The sequence below is a fragment of the Buteo buteo genome, chromosome 16, assembly GCF_964188355.1.
Source record: "Buteo buteo chromosome 16, bButBut1.hap1.1, whole genome shotgun sequence".
Lineage (NCBI taxonomy): Eukaryota > Metazoa > Chordata > Aves > Accipitriformes > Accipitridae > Buteo > Buteo buteo.
The window spans coordinates 12,151,442-12,170,532 of NC_134186.1; positions in this window are offsets into that span (position 1 = coordinate 12,151,442).

A 19,091-nucleotide genomic window follows, 5' to 3' on the forward strand; every position below is an offset into this window, starting at 1 on the left:
GCTTGCACAGAGCAAGCTGGACTGCAGCTGAAGTCATGACTTGACCATGATCCTGCTGCTGCTGCTATGTGATGGCTTCTCACATGCGCACGGTCAAGCCCTCGTCTCTAGCCCAGGCCATCTCTTCCAGTTAGTGACTGGTCTCTGCAAGTCAAACATTTCGTTTCCCTGGCGTAACTCAAGAAAAATCAGTGGCATTGCTCCAAGTACTGTTTCTTCCTTTTGCGTGAATTCTTTACACCAGCATCCACTTCAATAGGGTAACCCCAGGAGAACCAGTGTTCAGCTGAGCCAGTTGGGCCAGGACTCAGCTGGTTTCAACCTGTAGCCATTCTTCTCTTATCATGCAAGGATGGTACTCCCACTCACTGAACATTTCTGAGGAAACATACCAGGAAGTACTGTCCCATATTGCTAAAATAAATATTTGTCAGAGATACTGCCTCGTGTCAGGTGAACAAATCCTAAGACGCTTTATCATGTCACTGGTGTGCTCTGAGTCTAGGTTGCCGTTATGAGAGGAACTCTCACTTGCCTATTGGTTTGTGGCTTGGAAAGGTCAGTTCCCAACACTACTTTGACGTAGTTTAGCTAAATTTTTGTTTGGCTTTTGTCACCAATTATTGGTGTTTGCTAGGAGGAAAAGAAAATTAAAGGTGTGCTCTGGATTTTTGTTTGGGGAGAGGCACTGTTCTTTTACAAACTTTCCTGCTGAGCAGATCCCTTGGTTGTGGAATTGGACCTCTAATGTTATCTATGGTGTGCTGTATTGCTATCAATCTATTCTGGTATCTAGAATCTCGAGCTGAAAACAAAGTCTGTGAACTGTAAATATCCTCTAATACAGAAAGGATTGTTTTAAAGAATGCTTCACCTATTTTGTTTTAGCATACCGGCTTAACAATTAGAAAGTTGCAATGTAAACATGAAAAAATTTGTCTAAATATCACTCAGGAAAGTTACATGATTAGTAATGAACCAGAAAAGAAAATAATCTGGCAAATTCGATGGTTCATCTTTCAGGCGAGGGGGAGACAAAGCATTGGGTGGTCTGAGAGCTGTGCCTCTACAGAATCTTCTACAGATTCATGTGCTCAAATACGTGTTCTTGGCCTTGTTTATATTTCCTTTCTGATCTAAGATAAGGATAAAGGTAGGCCTTAGTTTCTTTTGTGTGATTGTAACATTTAAATTCATAAAACCTTTTTGCGGTAGTATACAACATGCTATTTGCAAACCTGAAGCAGCTATACTCTATAAAAAGCTATACAGCTTTTGCCAGGCATCCCAAACATCCTTTAGGAGAAAGAACTGTGACAAGTTTCCAAAGACACCAAGACAAACGTATCAGTTGTGAAAATCTTTCTGGTTTTTACACTTCAAAGCATCTGATTATTCAGTATCTTTGGGGCAACAATGGAGTCTCAGTTTACCTTGTACAAGGCCATTCTCACATCCATTTAATTCTTTGACAACCGCAATTCCTCTCTCAGGAAAACAACCCCATCAGTGGTGTGCCCAGGCAATTGGCTTTGTGTCAAAAGTAAGCCAGGGTTTGATCATGAAGCTACAGAGAGGTTGTAATTTCTTAGGCACTTTCTCTAGGTATGAAGACCCAGTTTTCATCAGTAGTCTTCTAAGGCAGTTTAATTGATACTCACTGGCTTGAATTTAATGATTTTTTTTAATTCAAAGGGGATCTGTCCAGTGGATACCTCTAACTGTAGGTTGACACCTCTGTCTATAGATAACCCTGTTTCACTCGAGCTTGCTTTCTGTGAAAGCCTGTTTTTAAAATATCCTCCTTGTTGGAAAGAAATATTTAACTACTGATCCTCCCGAGGATTCAGTCCAGTGAGGTCTCCCATTCATATGAGTGAAGAAATCAAGGAGCACTAAGTGGGTAGGCTCTGGTTCATCCCATCTACCTAAAAGAACATATGTATAAATTAGGACTTGAGATACTGAAATCTTTCTGTGTAGTTACTGAAAATTGCTATGCATCTTTCCTGAGAGCTCAACTGTCTTCTGGAAATGCCCACATCTCTCCTTCTTTTGATTTCGTAGGCAGTCTAAGGTAAGTACAGCCCTATCTCATCTAAATCCTTTAAAGCAATGTAAGAAGTTGATCCCAAATGCCAGTTTTATATATTTGTAATGGGAAGTGCCAGATATTTACCACAAATTCTGCCAACCCTATGTCCTGCCTTGAACATCTCAACCATCCTCACAACTTTCAGTGAAAGACTCTTTTGCCCTGATTTCTAATAAGAATGATGCTGAGAACAGTTTCATTATTTTTGACAGGTTCTTTGGCAAGGGTTTCGTCTCATTTGCTTTTAATATTTGTAGTGGTCTTGTGAATTTTCCCTTTACTCCCTTTTGTTTTTTTAAATGTAGTCCTTAGTAACTGATCTCATTCTTAACCCTGACACAGAGTGAGTCATATTTTGACCTACACCAATGTCCTTTAGCATGACTCCGGCAAATCAAAGAGAGCTTAAAAATGGGCTACTTTGCAGGCAGGGAGTTTGCTGCCATTCCTATGTGTTTTATATGTAAGTTAGATTCAGCTTGAATTTCTGAAGGCCATTGAAGAAGGGCATAAAAGCTTTTGTGCTCTGAAATGTTTTCTGTGTTACCCCCTCTTCCTACACTGCTATTCAAAGATGGTCATGAGGCAAGTTCATTGCCACTCTTTTACAGCACCTTGCCTTCACTTCTTTACATATCCAGACATTTTTCTATATTGACTGATCCATTTCCTGTAATGCCATAAAAACCTGGCTTAAAACCAGTTTAGTCTGACCCTCAGTGAGTATTGTTCTGTAAACAAAAGGCTACCAAAGTGCAATGTAGCCATACCAGCTGCTAATTTATGGCCTGAAATTAGCTTTCCTCCAGGGCTAGTTCTCTCAAGGACCATAGCAGATACCTTTACATCCCCAAGCAGCCCAATTTACTTCTAGGGTGCCCGCTTACACTTCCTGTTTACTTTTGATGATGTTCTCTGGCTTTTTCAGATGCAGTCATTTCAGGTTAGGCATGGAACAGGTTTCCTGGGTATGCAATGTATACTATAACTTCATCTTTCTTTACTGTTACCCCAGGAAAATTTTCAGGAACTGCTACAATTCATCATACCCTTCCTAAAGGACTAGTTTGGGAAATCCCTCAAAGAATTTTTATAGCCTGCAATGCTTGCTCTATATGGTGAAATGCCTGTCTGGATGCTGTTTACTGAGAACGAGTAAACAGTGTGGCACTGTTGTGTGGGTGCTTGTTCTTGTCCATCACCAAAGAAATTGGACTGGACATCTTTCTAAGGACACCTGTGCCTTTCCAGCAGCAAGCAATTGATTGGGTGACATTTCTGTATCCTATGTTGTGCTGCTCGGACTAGATTATAATGATGATCCTTATAGCCTTTGTAAAAGGAAAAGCAGTTCCAGGCATGTTCTCACCCTGCATCTGCACTTTCATAATTGGATAATTAGGTATTCGCTTACTGGTCATGCAAAGATTTCTGGCAGAAACAGAAGCTATGCCTACTAATTCACCTTTCCCTCAAGGTCAATGGCCTGAAAAACATCTGACACCACCCCCCCCATGTTAAAAACCCAAAGTTTTCCCAGCAGTCTCATACTTTCCTTTCAGAGCAATGCTTGAGAGTGTGCTTGACTTCCCTGACATGTTTTCATTAATAACTAATGAATTAAGTTGCTTGCTTTTGATGTTTATTTTTCACTGCAGAGTAAGACTCAGTGAAAGGAGTTTCTTTGCATCCTGGACATAAGTGTTACCGCTGTGTCTTATACCTGACAGTTATTTGTTCTGGGATAGCATGGCACTTCTGTTAACAAAATTGTCTGTTCTATAAAAATCCTAAAGAAATTAGTTGTTATTTGATGATCAGTTCTACATCACTGTGTAATATCACCCTTGCTTGTAGATACTGAGGGATTCCATAATATAGTTACATTTCACTGGTACTGAATCACTTCAAATTCTCCACTTTCTAATAGTTTTGGGCATGATCCTCTTCTAGTTTGTGGTTTATAAATCTGGGATAATTCAGAAATCATCTTTTTTTTTTTTTTTAATCCCAGCTTTTTATTACAGCTTTAAAACTGAACTGCATTTTTAGTTTTTATTTCCCTCATAAGGTGGGCTGCCTCACCTGAGAAAGATTCTCCTAACAAAACAATAAATAACAAAGTTTTTCATTATCATCAGCAAAGATGAATACTTTGTACATGGAGCTTGTAAAACACTGCAGGCTCCAACTATTTGAACAAAATAGTCTGTTAATAATGCATACAAGGGATTATTAGTAATTAAGAACTGTTTCTCCTTGTTCCCATAGTCAAACCAACGGAGCAAATATTGAAATATGTAATCTTTGTTGCTAACGGATTCTGACTGGACTAGCAGGTCCTGCGTCATCTGCTCAGCTTTCTTTGAAGGAAATACAAATTAGTTATGTGTTCAGTCTGCACTACAGCTGGAGACATGAGATGGGTCAGTACTGTCCTTTAGAGTGAAATATGGGCTTACACCAGCAGAATCTGAAAGTGAGAAAAGCCCTTGCTCTCTGTGAAAAACCCAACCTGTCATTTGATACAAGCTGACATTGAAAGCAGTGTTATCATGTGACAAAAACGGTGTGACAGGATCCCTAGCCAGCCAGTTCACTGAAGTGGAATGTTTTTAAAGTGAAAAGGGCTCTCCCATGCCAAAAAAATACCAGATACTTCCAGTCCCTACAACTGGATTTTACTGAGTACAAAATAATAATCTGCAACAGGATGACTCTCAGCAGAGGAACTGCAGAGCTGTTGGGCAAATCTGATTTTAAAACATTTGATTAAATAGGTCCCCTGTCAGCTGTGTTCATGAAGAGTGGGTCCTTTCCCCCAGTCCAGCCCCTGCCAGCACCACTGGGGCTGCCAGGTCTCTTCAGGGTTCCTGAGAAGCCTCCTTCTCTCCCTGACTTCTCAAGTGGGGCTTTGGGTTTGCTCTCAGCTGCAGAAAGCCCCTGCTCCTTCTCTCCCTGTCTGCACTCCTGTTGCAGGCTCATCACATATCTTTCACACCCTGTCTAGATCCATTTGCCCTCCCAAATCTTCTCCCAGCTATGCCTGTGCAGTTACTCTGAGGAAAGGAGCCATGTCCCCTTTCTTGAGAGGGTCTTCTTCAGGCTGCAACAAATATTGGGCAGTCCTCAGTATCAGTGCAGCCTGGGTGATGCATTAATTGAGAGCAACCCCGCAGAGAAGGACTTGGAGGTACTGGTGGATGAAAAACTGAATATGAGCCGGGGATGTGCGCTCGCAGACCAGAAACCCAATTGTATCCTGGGCTGCATCAAGAGAAGTGTGGCCAGCAGGTTGAGGGAGGTGATTGTCCACCTTTACTCTGCTCTCATGAGACCCCACCTGCAGTACTGCCTTCAGCTCTGGGGCCTCCAGCACAACAAAGACATGGACCTATTAGGTCCAGAGGAGGACCACAAAAATCATCAGAGGTCTGAAACGCCTCTCCTATGGAGAGAGGCTGAGAGTTGGGGTTGTTTGGCCCAGAGAAAAGAAGGCTCTGGGGAGACCTTGCAGCAACATTTCAATATATAAAAGGGGCTTAGAAGAAAGATATAGAAACACTTTTTACCAGGGCCTGTAGTGACATGACAAGGGACAACAGTTTTAAAGTGAAAGAGGGTAGGTTTAAGTTGTATATAAGGAAAAATTTTTTCATTATAATGGTGGTGGGACACTGGAACAGGTTGCCCAGAGAAGTTGTGGATGCCCCATCACTGGCAGTGTTCAAAGTCAGCCTAGATGGGACTTTGAGCAACCCAATGTAGTAAAAGGTGCCCCTGCAGGGAGGTTGGACTAGATGATCTTTGAAGGCCCCTTCCAACCCACCCTACTCTATGAATCTATGATTCTAAGTGCTCTTCCTCTCTACAGAGACACACTCTTTAATAGAATGTACAACAACAGCAGTTATTTTCACCAAACTAAAAATCAGTAATGGTTACTTGGGGGGCTTTTATTTTTAATGAACACAAAGACCAGTAAAAAGCATGGTAGTGCTCTGCATCCCTCTTAGGCCTCCCCGTTAGAGGAACCCACTCCAGTACCTACCACCACCACCAAAAATCCCTCCTTGCTTGTTCTCTGGGCCTTAGTCTCTAACCTGCCAGGGCACACTGGCTGGCTTTCTACTTGTTTAACTTGCAACTGGTGTCAGCCTTTTTGCAGAGCCACACCCTAGCCTTTTGTCCCACAAAAATATTAGCAAAGTAACCACAAGTTGTAATAGTTTCTGCTGTTAAAAATTTCATGCATAATTGCATCACTGGAACAGAAACCTGTTGCAAATCTGTCTTTCCCTTTCAGCGACATTGTTACTCCTGAGCTCACTACAAACACTCAGCATGGCATCTTATTTATTTTACATAAATCCTGGTTTTATTTGAGCAAAGAGTTGCAATACTGTGTCAGAAAATAATCTTGGTCTGAACCTCTTGCAGTATTTTTAAATGTGACAAATTGTCAAGGTGAAAAAAATCCAGAAGTGATTTTTTTTAAAACTGTTTGACTTAGATTAGATTACTATACTGCTATATTCATAATATTATTTGTGCTCTGGCTTTTAAATTATACCAGGGGTATTGTAGGCATTCCAGAGATGAAACGTTATAAAGTACCAGTTCATTCACTCTGGCAGGCCTTGATCTTTCCTTTCTAATATCTAGAGAGCACAATTACTACAAGGAAACTATTAACAGAACAAATTAAAAGCCAAAAGTCTATGTCACACCTAATAGTACTGAGATGCTTTCACCTGTTTTGATAGAGGATTTGACTGAAGTGCATCCACAAAGGTGAAATTTCGAGGAAAAAAAGCCACAGTTTGACCATGTGGCAATCCTAGGTAAACATTTTCTTGATTTACTGGAAATTATTTTTAGATTTAAGGGAAACATGGAGAAAAATTCTTTCTAAACCAGTTCTGGAGATAAATTACTTGATGGCCTTCCATTTCATTAAATGTCAGAATATTTAGCATGATAAGAATTTTATTTATAATCCTTATGACTATACTTAACTATTCTTAAATGGTCTTTCATTTTGCAGATATAATTTATGATTTCTTAATATGTATTTTGATAGCCTTTTTTTTTTCTTCTGTTTGTACCAGGGTCTAGTGCAGTCATATTACTAATGGCATTCTCTCAATACATTTATACCATCAGTTATGGAACATCTTCTTATGGATGACTTTACATCAGTTTTAGCATAACATATGCATGTATAGAGAAAATATTAAGTACTGCTGATTGCATTACCCATTAAGTCCATTTGAAACAAGCCTATATTGCTATTGCAGGTGTTACTGCTTTTAAGTAGGCCAATATAAGCCAGAACAAAATTCATTGAAGTCAACATAACTTCAGTGAGACAATAAAAAAATGATATGAAGAAAGAGTTATTTTTTCATTTACAGTAAAACATTAGATCTATTAGTGCTACATCCATTTGATTTTATAGCAGTCCTGTTATTCCATGTATCCTGTATTATAGTTCTCCTAATTCCTACTTACACCCATAGTCCTTCTGCCCGTAAATATGGATGTGTGTTGAGAAGCATAAAGATATGATGCTGACAGCTTTTTCAGGTGAAGGATAAAAAGTCAATTTGCATATTTTGGTGCACATCTGCACCCAGAAAGTCAATACAAGAAGAGTGGAATAATCAACAGGGTTTACAGAGGTATTTGCTTTTTCTTCTTTAATCTGAAATGAGACATCACTTGTAAGCCATCAAACATGAAAGGCCCTGTAACAATTTTTCTTAGGGAATGGCAAAGGCAAAAGACCTATTGGGTTTAAGGTAGACATCAATATGTTTAGGATAGATTACTTGATATGATTCCTTCTAGATACAAGAAGGGAATCTGTTGACCTGAGAACTCTCTTCCACTTTGAGGTTCTTAATAAATTACATGGGTAAACCAGGGACATCAGTTTTAGTGGCAGAAGTCAGGAGAGCCATGTTGATGCTTTTAGTCCACGTTAAAGTCCATATTGCCTGTTTGAACAACATGTTCCTGACTGTTGGCATGCTTCTGTCCAGAGATCCAAGTTAAACTTCATCCTCTTGCTTTCAGTACATGATTTGACATAAATCATGGCTGCAATGGCATGTCCAGGACCTTTGCCAGACTGAGAATTTAATGTAGCTTACGTCCTGAGCTAGTGTTCCTTACCCAGCTCCCACACCGGGTTTTTAGCACTACCTTTATAATTTCTATTGTAATTGCAGTAATGTCACTGAATGTCACCTTATCTTATCTGTGACCTTTTCTCAAAGCCTAAAGTTAAATCAAGTGATAGGGCTTTTTTTTTGCTGTGCCTAACAGGGAGATGTGGAGGCTTGTAAGACTGTCTCTGTTTCATGATACATGTGTTGTTTGAAATTCACTGTCAGAAATTCAAGACTCTTTTGGGTGTTCTTACTGCAGAAAATGTGACTGTATCTCCTTCATCCTAGCTCAGCCATTTTTTCTTTTCAGGATGGCATATCCTGTGGGACCAAGGGTTACTCCAATGGTATTCTGCCATGCTTTGAGAGGTCCCAAAGGAAAACATTAGTGAAGCAAACTGCTGTGTGTCGCTAGTGTTCTTGCACCGGACAATGTTTGCTTTTCAAAACCCATGTTCCACAGAAGTAATAAATCATTTAATTGCTCTCCACATGTCTGCTGGAGCACAGCTAACCTTCTGCTTAACTAGCCAGGCAGACTTCAGCAAACACTGTACACAGGGGAGGTGAAAAGGGGCCCAAACACAATGGCAGGAGAAAATTTATTTCTGTGTTGGCAAAAGCAACTATTTCTCCCTAAATCAAATGCCAGCACAATGGAGTTACCCCAAAATACAGTATATTGTGTTGCTCTTAGTTTTTAGCATGGGAGTCTGTGCCCTCATTGTTCTTTCCCATATACCAGTAAGCAGTAGTGTTTACTGTACAATTTCCATGGGTTCAGCTTTTGTGCTTAGTTAATTACAAGGAAGCAGCTACAATTTAGTAGCTGCAAAGTACTTTGCAAAATGCAAAGTAACTGCATTTCTGAAAACAGGACAGACTGCTACCAGACAAAACTTTTATGTTCTGTAACTGAGTGAGCACTTTTGAACAGCTTTTAGGCACTATGAGCTTCCTTCTTCCTATCCATGTCCAGCCCTGAGTCGTTTTCACCATGTACGAGTGAGCTCCATGTCAAAGATTAATAAATTTATGAGTTTAGTAGATTTCCAGGGTTGGTGTAAGTGACAGGATCTACCTGGGGAGCAGCAGATAATCTACATGGCATCTGGAGAAGTCCTGTGCCCTGTTGCTCAAAACATGTGCAGTGCAAGATGACAAGGGCCAACACTGCAAAAAGGTATTGATGCAAAAGGCTTTTAATGTGTTAATTGGAAATGCTAATAAAACAGTAATGAGACAAACCCAGGTCTGCTAGACAGGGACTGCTGTTGTCCTGTAAAAATGACCCAGACTTAAAGAAACAGCTCAGTTGCAAAGATGATGAACCCATCTCCTCCCTTTTAAACTGTACCTTTGACTTAAATTAAATGCAAATCCTAGAAAAGAAACTAAGTAATGAAACCACACCTCCCATTCTGCTTTCTCCATTTACACTGGTTGATTAGTGAACTTACTGAAAGCTTATCTCCTTATGGAAGTGAATTTGGATTAAGGGTGTGTGTATGAATTTAAACTGTGCTGCTTGTCATTGATTGGCTTGCTGGGTGATTGCTCTTATCTGGGAATTAAGACTGGTCCATGCACAAAGCCAATTCAGAATAAGACACTCTTTCCAGCTTCAGAAAGCTTTTTTTCTGAATTAGTTTCATCTACAAAGTACTGGGGTAACAGGGTCACACAGGGAGTGAGTATAAGTCCTAGCATGAGATGCTCAAAAGAGGCAGGAAGTGTTGGAAGACAAGGGCTGTGTTATTGGCCCTAGAGAGCATCCAGCACAAACCTGCCACCTTTTCCATAACCCACAAGAGATGATAACAGTTGAGACAAAAGACATTTATTTGCTGCTGTTAAGTCTCCATATGCCTTCTGTGAATAATTTGGAATGTTGGACAACATTTACAATTCTTCCTTATTGGTGGGCAATACAGTATTTATAGTATTTTTCATAGAAGCGTTAACAACCTGGCATTGTGGATATATTCCAGCATGCATACTTCCATTTTGCTTACCCATGGTAGCCCTGTAGCTTCAGCTCCTGTAGCCAAAGCATTTGCTTCTTCTTGTTCTAAACTGGCAAATAATAGCCATGTTGTCAATCTGTTGACTCACAGGGCAGGGCATTCCTACAGCTTGCACCATTATTACATCTGTCTGGTAAAGAACGCTTGTATCACTCATGCACAAAACATTTTTACAAACACCATCTTTCCCTCATTCTTTTAACCATTCAAACATTTATCTAAAGAATAGGCATTTTTCATGCTTGGCCAACATGAGATTTGGGTTTTGGTTTGGTTTTACTGGAAAAATTGTTTCCAGACTCTGTTGTTCAGAAATGCCATTTGACTTCTTCCTCTGACATGTTTTTCATCATGAGTGATTGCCATTCTTTCTCTTTTCCCTATTTTCTGATCTTTAGATATGATTAAAAGGGCCAATAGGTACAATTAGCATACTAACTCTAAGATCACAAATAAAAATCTACACCAAGAATAATAAAGATTGATTAAATCTTGACACTGAGCTTGTGAGCAGTGCCAATATTGCCTACTTCTACTATCTACATTGACTAATGATAATAATAATACACTCACAGATCCTAAGAGAGAAAAAAAATTAATAATTTCTCAGCATTCTCAGAGACTAGCACACACTCTGTGCTCTTATCCCTCTTGCTCAGAGATGTTGAGGCAGTGAACGCAGTGATGGGACACACTCTATTTACAATGGCCATGTGCCATACATGGTGGAAAGCATTTCACTGTCCAGTTCCTAACAAATTCCTCCAAAGCATCCATGTTTAAGCCTTGAGCAGGAAAAGAAGGAGGAAACATTCATATTTAGTTTGCATTGGAAAGTTTTTACTTTTGGATTTAAAGAAATACCCAGCTCCCTTGAACACATCTCCACATGTTTTAGTTTCTGATGCGACCGTCCCTGTTTACCTAAACAAAACTATATGAGTCTTGCAAGACTGTCTGTCTTTGCTGAATCAAGAATTAAGAGGACCTTTGTTAGTTCAGCTACATAAAGATGTAGGGACTGTTTGTTTATTTTTAATTGAGATACCTAGCCTAAATTGCCAGGATGTATAGTCTAATGACATTAAGCTTCATGAGCCACTTTTAAGAGTGTTTTTCCCAGGGTTGACCTCACATATCTTTCTTGAGTAAAACCAGCATGTGCCTTCCTGCCTTACTCAATGGCAATGAGGACTTACCTCATGTTTTCTGCACACCCAGAGTGACAACAGTAATGGCTGAATTAAACCACTGATATACTAATATTGTTCATTAAGGGGTCTTTTTTCTGCCACTGATTTTTGTCTAGTTTTTTTGAAAATCAAGGGAAGTCGAACTTAACCAGAATGGCTGCAGCACTGAAAAGAAATGAAGAGTTCCACTAGGAAGATAGCCCAAAGCTGCAGATGTCTTACATATTTATTTTGGTGGAAAGCATTTTAGAAGCTTTGTGGAGGAATGAGCAGAGGCCTATTTAACAATAAAAAAGGCACTGAAAATGCAATGGATTGGTAGAAGAGTTAATCTTCTTATGTCTTAAAGCATGATTTACAGCCAGAACTGTGATGTTGGATATGTTTTCAGTTAAGATAGCACACACACAGTACAATCACTTTATTTCATAAGAGCATTAGGATTCTTGGTGAAGAAAGGCGCTATTATAAATGCAATCCATGATTATAATTATTAATATGTTAGCAATTATAAGAATTATTGCAAAGGAAGTGAGCTATTTGTTCAAACAATATTATTTTATAATCAGTTCCTATCTATGTACAATATAAATGGGACTGAATCCAGTCCACAATAATGTCAAAGTCCAACTGAATTTCATTTATAGTGCATGACGCAGGAAAGAAAGATAATTTGGGAAGTGTGGGATGTTTGGACTTTGCTTACTTCGGCAAGACCCATTCCTGTATAACACATTTTTGCAGTCGAACTTCTTTTCTTTTTTTTTCAGTACCAGGAGATCAGTGTGCTACTTACAAAACAAGGTTACATAATGCTCCTAGTATGTATGAGCTGAGGGGAAAACCCCTCTATGCCACGTCCTACAGCCTTTTAAAGCCAGTGTTGGCATTTTTTTCACTCTGCTGCATGTGGTTATTTTTTTTTAACTTGCTGCAAGTAAAAAAAGGCAGTCCAGTGTTTTCAATGAGTGCATCTAGCACAGAACTAGATGGTCCCCAGCCTGATGCATTTGGGCCCTACACTGGGCCCATTTGGCTCTAAGCTTCCCCAGGTAGATGGGGATTTTACTGTTGACTTTTCCCTTTGTCCCTCAATTACATGTTCTTGGCACAGCCTCTCTCCCAGAAGGAGTGAAAGAGCTCCAGTGCTGCTTTTTTACCACCGCCCCCGGCGTTGCCATCTATTCTGCAGGATCTCCAGCCCAGTTGGTGCTCTGGATTTACGGCAATCCCAGTCAGACTTTGCTAAGACTTGTCAACACATTTAGTCTTTAAATAGCACAAAAAGCTACATGGCTGGGGGGGTGGCAGGGGGGGAGTACATCCTGAATGGTATTGCAAAAGCCTGCATGGATTGCCTGACGACCTTTCCCTCACTACCTGGGAGCACTCTCTGGGGATGATTCCTGCATCCAGCTGCCTTGTTTGCATGTGGTAGAAGTGTGTCATAGGGTGAGAGAGGAAGGGAACAAGTGGCAGCTGCAAACTGTTTAAGATTATCCAAGGATCTTCTTCCAGGCCATGGATTAATTTCCGACAGGTCCAGGTGTAAGCAATACAAGCCACTACCTGGAGTCCTGACCTTCTGGCAGTCCTGTAGGCCATCTCTAGCCTTCACCAAATTACATGTGGCTACCAACTTCACAGCATGCACCCGCATGGAGACCTCCCCCCTGCTGCTTTTTTTTGTACTTCTTATGTCCCCCAGGATAAGCACCTACAGATAGAAATTGCTGTGGAAAAGCCGAAGCCACAGCTATGGACCTGCTGCCTGTACACTGTACACTGGCTCACATCTTGTGGGACTCCTGGCCACTGGGAAATTGGGGAAATTGCTCCTTTTTAAACTCATTTCCTCTTCCCTGGGGAGGTGTGGGCCAGGCAACATGAGGAGGGAAGAGTAGGAAGAGTGGAGAGGCAGAGAGTCGCTACTCCAGTTTGAGAAGGCACATATGTGGTTGGGTGCTGTGGGCCTTCTGTGGCCCTGGACAGGTCTGGCCAGTCCTACTGGGGGGGTCATCAAAGTCCGGCTCCCTGGGGAACTAACAGTTGTGCCTCTCCACTGCAGCATGTACAGAATCTTTTACCTGCAGCTGATCTCTTAATCATTGACTCACTGCCCTCCAAATAAATTTTATTTGACCTTAGTTGAATTTGTAGTCAGAAACAGGCTTCTGCGTGGCCAAAATTTACTTCATCTTGTCCCTTTTGCTACCCTCAGACATTGTCCTGGTTTCGGCTGGGACAGTTAATTGTCTTCTAGTAGCTGGTATAGTGCTATGTTTTGAGTTCCATATGAGAAGAACATTGATAACACACTGATGTTTTCAGTTGTTGCTAAGTAATGTTTAGTCTAAAGTCAAGGATTTTTCAGCGTCTCATGCCCAGCCAGCAAGAAGGCTGGAGGGGCACAAGAAGTTGGGAGGGGACACAACCAGGACAGCTGACCCAAACTGGCCAAAGGTATATTCCATACCTTGCGACATCATGCCCAGTATATAAACTGGGGGGGAGTTGGCCTGGGGGGGGATCACTGATCAGGAACTAACTGGGCATCGGTCGGCAAGTGGTGAGCAATTGCATTGTGCATCACTTGTTTTGTATATTCCAATTCTTTTATTATTATTATAGTAATTTTATTATTATCATTATTAGTTTTTTCCTTTCTGTTCTATTAAACTGTTCTTGTTTCAACCCATGAGTTTTACTTTTTTTTTTTTTACGATTCCCTCCCCCATCCCACTGGGGGGGGGGGGGAGCAAATGGCTGTGTGGTGCTTAGTTGCTGTCTGAGGTTAAACCATGACAGACATTCAGTATTATAAGACCTCTCACATACATCTTATGATTTTTGTTCTGCTTTGGGAACATTCCACTGATCCAAACTCTAGGTATTTTCAGGAAAGTAAGTGAAAACTGGTTACCATTAAATTTTAGTCATTGTTTAGTCTGATCTTGGACCAGTTGCTAATTGATAGCTCTTTATGCTGGTCTCTTTCAAAACCAAAGTTGTAGCTGCCACTCTTTGCTGCTTAACGCAAGAAGCAGGAGGTAGTAGGAGGAGGTAGAGACAGTTTTAAGACAGAAAAAAATCAATCTTGTTGCATTTACAGAGAAATTTCTCTGTTTCTTAAAGGGTCACAGCATGCAGTTCTGTGACTTCAAAATGCACACAGTACCAGGAAGTTGATTACATTTTTGCTGATACCATATCCAAAGTATCAAGTGTTTGATAGACCACGTCTGTGCTAATAATGAAAAATCCTTAGTTTGTTAACCTATTGTCTTTATAGATCCTAAAGCTGTGTATGTTTCTGGAAAAAAAGGACATTTTTCCTTTAAAAAGTTAATTACTGAGCTTCTAGCCCATCCCCTCTTGATTGAGGTACATTCAAGAATCATGGAGGGTTGGTCTTAAACAAATATCCCAATGAATTCATTACGTCAGACATGTTCACTCCATTGTGTCTAATGCTAAAGGTATTGAGGAAATTCCATCAGTAAAATAGTTTTCCAGTCTCCCTCCGTTTATTGCCAAGAACAGCATCAGCACAGCTGATAACCAGAGTTGCTATTGGTCTGTAGCATACTTTTCAAAGGAAAACCAGAGCAAAAAGAGCAGAATTACTGAAATACAATATAAATTGAGAAAAAAACGCTTAAAACGTCACTTCTGTGATCCTCAGTTGAACAAGACTTTGTGTGAAGTCAGTGGAACTTAGGCCAAAAGTGAAACAGATGCTAAAATTTGCTTCTTGAATAAAGACCCTGCCCTGGTTGGGAGCTGCCCATCTTTGGCGTAAATAGGCCAGTTCAAGGATGTTCAAAACTATACTGTAAGCGAAAGGCTCTTCAGGGTGCAATGCCCTTCCCAACTAATTTCATGCATGGTTGTTACCCTTATATGATGTGAGACTCCCACCCCATACAATTACTGTTCTCCAGTGGCCATTCCTGTTGTTTTGGTCACTTCCACCTTTGCAGAAGAATAAGGAGGCTGGAATGAGATAGATAAACTTCCTTTGTATCAGCTGGGATTTCTCTCTAGGAAAGTGAAGGAGATTTAAAGTTCTGAGTGGGAATAATTAGAATGGCTTTCACTACACACCATCTTCAGTTACTAAACAGAGGCCCTCAGTGTACACACACTGTTCCTTGTGCCTAAGGCCAGAACACATTCTCTCCCTCAAGCAAACCAGAAAGACTTCAGGTGTTTTTCAAATCAGATTCTGGAACCAAAACCAACCAAACTTTAAGGTGTTCAAATTCTGCATTCTGATTTTCCACATGGGACCTTTCCCTATTTCACAACTGTCTAAAAGAGAAAATAGAAGGATGTGGCTTTGCATTGCAAATGCTAAGCTCCGTTTGAATTGCCTCTCCCACTGCTTATCTTCATTCCTCTACTCATTCTTTCCTATATCATGTGCTTGTGATGCAATTGCAGGAACAGCATGTGGCCTCACAGCCCATGCTCACAGCAGAAATGTTATAGCTGCAAGATTACTGCATTTGTAGAGCTGGAAGAGTTATTGAAGAGTAAATGGCAACAGGCAACTTGAGAGGAGGGAGAGCTGTTGAGAATTGAGGCATTGTTTTCTGGATTAATGGTTCGTACACTGAGAGGAAAGTAAAAACTTTTCCTGTTTTAGGCAGTTGGGATTGGTAGAGTCTGGTCACACCTTTAGAAAAAAAATATCTTAGCAATTTACTCCAAACAATTCCAAGTAAACTGAAACTTTCGAGGTTGTTTAGTCTTCCTCCTGATTTATTATTCGGTGAAGACTTAACACTTGTGATCAGAGCTGTAGTGTTTAACATCTGTGATTGCAGTTGTAGCCATGGGAAGGGAGAAGTGTGCTGGAGGGATATATGTAAGCCTGAGTCCTCCTGCTCTGCTAACCGTAGAGGACAGTAGGAGGTGATTGGCTGAAGCTGAAAGGGGTGAGTATTTAGAAGGGTAACCAAAGCACCTTGAATTACACATAGAAAAACCCATCTTAACAGCAAATCACTAAAAAGGGCTATGCATTGTGTTAATATCCTCTTAAATCCCTCTTCTAAGAAAGATGTAATCCAGTTGGTCAATACAACATTAGCTGCTACGCAGAACTATGTAAAAAGAAATTTATCTCTAGAAAAAGAAATGAGCACAGCTAGAAGAAACTTCTCCAGAAAAAGTGTTAAGCAGATTCCCCAGTACCAAACAATACATGACAGTGTCTTTGCTTACTTATTGACCAGTAGATATAATTTTCAGTCTCTTTTCTCTCCCACACCATGCCTTGTCTTTCCCGAGATAATTGCTTCTTCCCAAGGTACCTAAGATGATTTCTAAGTACTTGCATTCTTCATGAAGGCACTCAGCAGTTCAGTTCCATAGGAGCACTGGTTTAAGCTCTTTTAATGAGAAAATAGAACCTGTTGCTTGATCTACCCTGCATAATCATGGGTTGGCACAATACTAACATTGGTCACAAATTCTGTGGAGCCTGATGTACAATAACATGTAGATCCTTGCTCCATCTTAGGTGGTGCATAAGAAGAAGAGCTGGATCACAAATTTGCTTGGTGGAGAAGCATTCTGTATTGTAGCATGATGGAAACATGTGCTGTATTGTAGCACTGTGAAACAAGAGAAGACATCTATTATATGTATTATAACAATGCTTAGGCATGAAAGAAGCTCCTAGCAGTCAGGAGCTGTCAGGTCTTAGGCAGCTGTCAGGTCTTAGTTCACAGCTACAGACCTCAAGGAGACTTCCCTAGTTCAATGGGACTTCACTTAAATACAAATTTTCTGAGTGTCAGGGGTTCATCAAATTAGATTTTGGTTCCTCTGATCCTCTTCGAGTTTTAACCTGTATAGATGAGGTCAGACCCTGACTAGACCAAATGTCACCCTGGGCTTATACTACCTAATTTCATCTGTTTCAGTGTGTTAGTGAGTTAAGACCTTTAGTTGCCCGCCAAGTCAATAGCTGACCAAGGCAGTTCAGCCCATTAGAGATATAAATCTCCTTGTGTTACTCTCCACTGAGTCAGGTCCTAATTTAAGTACCTCAGTTAAGTGCCCATGTCAGACTGAGTGTATTTAGGTCCCTCATATTTTATTGGCAGGTAAGCTTTTGGCATCCATTAAAACTAGAATTTGCTGTGAGTAATAATTTAAAGGTACTCAGCAGGGCTCCAACCTTCATTTACTGAGCGCAAAGTGCTTCTCAGCCTCCCTACCTGTAACCCATCAAATGACTGTGGTCTGATACGGAGAGAGATCCCATCAGATCCCAGCCCCAGATCAGGCCCCAGATTTGACCTTCCATTCTTTATCCTGCAATTGATTTTCCAGATACTTTCCAACTCCTTCTGTGTGCTCCGTGGAGGAACCAAATGCTTAGTAAACCCTCTTGTCCACAAAGCTCACAATCTAACCTGCATTTACATTCAATCATACAGCAGTAGATGCAACAAATCCTGAGATGACTCTGCTTGGAAATTAGAGAAGAAGAATTACTGAGAAGAATTATTCAGTGAAGATTGGAAAGACAACATAAAAATGGTAGTAACTTCATGATCAAGGAAATTTTCCTGAACTTTAGGGAAGTGGAATTCAGTTGTGCTGTCAGCAAATGTCAAGTTAAATATTACTTTGATTTCCAAAGGCAGTCACTCCATCTCTTAATCCTGCAAACCTTCCCAATCCTAGCATCACCCTTGTCATGTGTGCTCTTGTGATCAGTGGCATTTCATGGAAGTCAGCTCAAGCCAGCAGACAGGTGAGCTTCCAGGAAGGACCATATTTCAGCATCCGGGGACAGTTTCAGCATCCTGAGTGAAGCAGTCCATTTAATACAAAGCGTCAGATCTCAAGGGCAGAGAAGTCAAGGGAAAGATCCTCACTACAGCTGGGTTTGCATCCCACCTGTCATCTTCATTTCACTGCTGCTGGTGATTTTGTGTATCAGCTGACACAAAGGGAAAGCACTCCAAAATAGGGTTGTAGATACATGTAATACAGGGTGCCAGGAGGGAAGCCCTGTGCAGGGGCTGCAGGAAATCAGACCTTCTTCAGTAGAACAGCAGGAATAACTCAGCAATAAAGAGGGCCAGCCATTAAGTCAATATGAAAAAGGCCTTATGCCTCCATGTCTGTGCTTAATATCCGCTGCTGGTGAACAGTCGTAGTGGTTGTAAACATGTAGGAACTTCCTATAACATGACTAAAATTAATTATAAAGAATATTTATTTTTGCAGAATGTCAGGGGTCTCCACCTTTATTAGCATCAGTTCATCCAGCCTCCTTGTATCCCATGAAGAACTTTGCACTGTGAATTTCCTGCCCAGCTCTCTCTCTTCATCCCATCCATCACAAGAAGCTTACACTTATTAGGTTACTTTGTTGGTGTTATCAGGACACTGAGGATCTTCATACTGTATTTCATGCTACTCTATGAATTGTCACTTAATGAAAGCTAATCTTTCTTTAAAATACAGGAGCCACCTACTAAATTCAGCTGCTGAATTTTTATCCTACTTTTGGCTTTTACCTGTTTACCAACCTTCTAAAAAGCCTTTAAGTTAATAGCCAAGACAGTCAATA